This window comes from Ctenopharyngodon idella, chromosome 16, assembly GCF_019924925.1.
Source record: "Ctenopharyngodon idella isolate HZGC_01 chromosome 16, HZGC01, whole genome shotgun sequence".
NCBI classification, from domain to species: Eukaryota; Metazoa; Chordata; class Actinopteri; order Cypriniformes; family Xenocyprididae; genus Ctenopharyngodon; species Ctenopharyngodon idella.
Genome location: NC_067235.1, coordinates 29527144 through 29530296, shown reverse-complemented (window position 1 = coordinate 29530296; position 3153 = coordinate 29527144). Strand labels below are relative to the sequence as shown.

General features: G+C 35.2%; 1 long non-coding RNA gene across 1 annotated transcript; it reads right to left on the bottom strand.

The window, feature by feature from the left end:
• Nucleotides 1–334: 334 nt before the first annotated feature.
• Nucleotides 335–2765, bottom strand: LOC127497207 (uncharacterized). Its single transcript, XR_007925480.1, has 2 exons — nucleotides 2360–2765; nucleotides 335–721 (listed from the first exon to the last, which is right to left on the bottom strand). It is a non-coding gene; the product is annotated as an uncharacterized LOC127497207 (long non-coding RNA).
• Between the last annotated feature and the right edge of the window lie 388 nt (nucleotides 2766–3153).

Sequence of the window (3153 nt, the reverse complement as noted above, 5' to 3'; positions counted from 1 at the left end):
GGTGAACGTAATCAGTAACCAAGGGAACAAACTAGGGACAAATCAGGACTAAACTGAACCACCAGAAACAAATACATGGGAACAAAAAGACAAAGTAAACAAAACATAATCCTGCCAACATGTTTGTATATAATAAAAATGTAAAAAAAAAAAAAAAAAAATGTACATGCATGCCTGTAAATGTAAATATTCTGCACATGCATGTAAAAAAAATAAATAAAAAAAAATAGCAAAGTAAAACAAACATTATAGAAATAAAGAATTATTGAAAATTGATTTTTTTCAGGTTACTCTTACAGTTTGCTATAAAATAAGATGGCGGACTCATCTGCACTAAGAATATATTCATGTTATTAATTACTGAAAATGTAATTCAATAATTAAGAAAATACAAGACAAAGTAATGTTATTTCATGATAAATTTAACTGGCCAGTCAAAGCTTTCAATGTTTTAAACATAATAATAATCATAAACATAGCAATAATAGCAAATGTTATAAGTATAATGATACATTGACCAAATTACAACCAAATCTGTAATCTGCATCTAAACATGACAGCTCTAACAGCTGTTAGATCTCTAAATCTACACAAACTGTAAGATAATAAGCAATACAATGAGGACAAGCCCAATAGCAACGCCGACATGATTCAGGGTGCGTGCCGTTTTGGAGTTCTTTTCTGCTAATACTTGCTGTCCTGAGTAGTTGGCATTTCGAGTCTGTGAAAATAATTATGAAACATAATGTTAACCACTTCTGTTCTCGTTCTGATTTTTTTTGAGCCAATGGCACATGGGGAAATTCTCAAATGAGTGGGCAAACTCCACTTTGTGGATGGGTTTAACATATAATATTTAATTTCCATTTGATGAAAGGTTTCCAGGTTTAAGGCACATTCACACCAAGAACGATAACTATAAAGATAATGATAAAGATATAGTTCTAAAAATCGTTCTGAATATAAAAGAATAGCACTGTCCACACCACAGCTATAAAGATAACAATATAGAGAAACAATATCATTGGGATCACTTTCAGAATTTTTTTTTTCCAGCTGTTGAACGATAATACTGACAGCCAATCAGAATCCATTCTAATTTAAGGGCTTGTGCATTTAAAATAACAGACATGCCTGTTCAAACACATGAACCAACTAATCAAGCTTTAGATAAGCTTGAAAACAGCCCCCCCCCCCCCACAACAGTAAAAATAACTTTTTTTTTTTTTTTTCTCCTTGAAAATTGTTGCTGTTGAGGGGATGCCAGTGTCACACCTCTTTCTCTAGGACTTGAAAGTCATGTACAGGAAGCCAAAAAAACTGGACCAACGACCACACGTAAAATAAGGCCTACTTTATCAGTGGAGCATGGCAGTTTTGTTGCAAGAATGTGCAACATAACTGCCTTGTATTGTTTAAAGTTTAAACAACTTGTATTGTATAAAATGCTTACATATTTGTGTGACCATGAGCTCAAGTTTAACAGGCCTCTCACCTGTTTAGTTGATATAGAGATATGCTGTATACGTCAAAAAATTCATTAACAAAATATCACTGTAGTATTCAAATATACACAATTTTCACTAGAACCATTTGAGCAGTGAACCACTCCTAATGTGTGGGATCAGTGTGGGGGCAAGTTTAAGCTAACAGATCAACCACATTGGAAACATTTTCGATGAGTGGGTAATATTTAAAAACATCCTCAAACAGTCCTGCATTAATATCAGTGATCTACAAAGAAATATTAATATACATATTAATAATATGTATTATTAATATCTGAATATTAACAATATTCATAGTTGCATATATGATTTTTTCCATTTTTTTATGGTTTCAAAAGAGATTTTGATTTCATCTATACACAGAAGTCAGAGCAGAATCTTCCATCTCATACATTCTCCAAACCACAAAGCAGAAAGATGAAAATTTATTTTTTCCCATGAACATCATAAGCATTGATAGAGGCTCATAAAAACACATAATAATCACCACAATAATTATTTTCCCAAATAACCACCCAAATCTTCATACAGTATAAATAATAAATAATATTTTTTCCATATTTTTTTTTCTTTGTGTGTCCGTTAAAGGGATAAATAAATAATTAATGCCAGTCATTATGAACTTGATGATTACCAAACTCCTTGCTCTTTATAGATTTGATATTTTACATTACTAAACACTGAAATGTAAATCATGGTAAACACATGCCTGAATATTTTGACTTCTCTATTGCATGAATGAACCTCATTTTTGTGGATTTTTATGCAATTTTATGTTTAATTATGCTTATAAAGATAAAAGAAGTTAAATAGTTCATAAATAAATGGAAAGTACATGGACGGATACTTACGGAGCCAGAGAAAATCAGTGCAGAGATGCCCAGAGGAAAGCAGCAGCACAGCATGGTAAAGATGGAATAGTAAAGGTATTCTGGCTCTGGATTGTCCAGTGGAGCAGCGGTCACAAAAACTGCAGGCTGCATGGCAACCACGGAGTTCCCTGGATATGGCTTGCTTGGAAAGGAGGGAAGGTATCCAGCAAGATTGTCCTGGTATGGTGTAGACTGCAGCATCCCTGATTTCTCAGATGAATAACAGGCACCTGTGGGCTGATTGCTGGGATCCATTTTTTCTGATTATTGGGTTTTGATTTTGATTGTAATTTCCTTTGCCTTGTGCTCTGCTGAGACATTTGTATTGCTGTATTCTGGTTCAGACACTCATATACTTTGGCGGTGAAGGCAGCAGCAAATGGGATGTGAGTTAGGGGAGTGTCACAATAATAACCAACTGCAGAACTGCAGATCCATACGTCACAGCAATGTGAGGACGGCAGCAATAGGTCAGCAGTCTTAGACCGGTGTTGGGGTGGAGCTTATAGCATTATTAAGGGTAGGTTTAGTGGTGGGGTGGGGTTGGGCATTCGTTAAGGTAGAGCTTATTGGTTAGTGGTTGGAGCGGGATACGCGATAGTCAGCGCCACCCTAACTTCAGTTCTGTTCGCAGACTGCTGTGACGTGTGGTTCTGCAGTTAGATATATCTCACAATGACAAGAACTTTGGCACTGTTTCCATTATACTCTGTGACTACAAGAGCCACCTTGTGGTTACATAGTGACCCTGATGGGAGACATGAAATATCAGG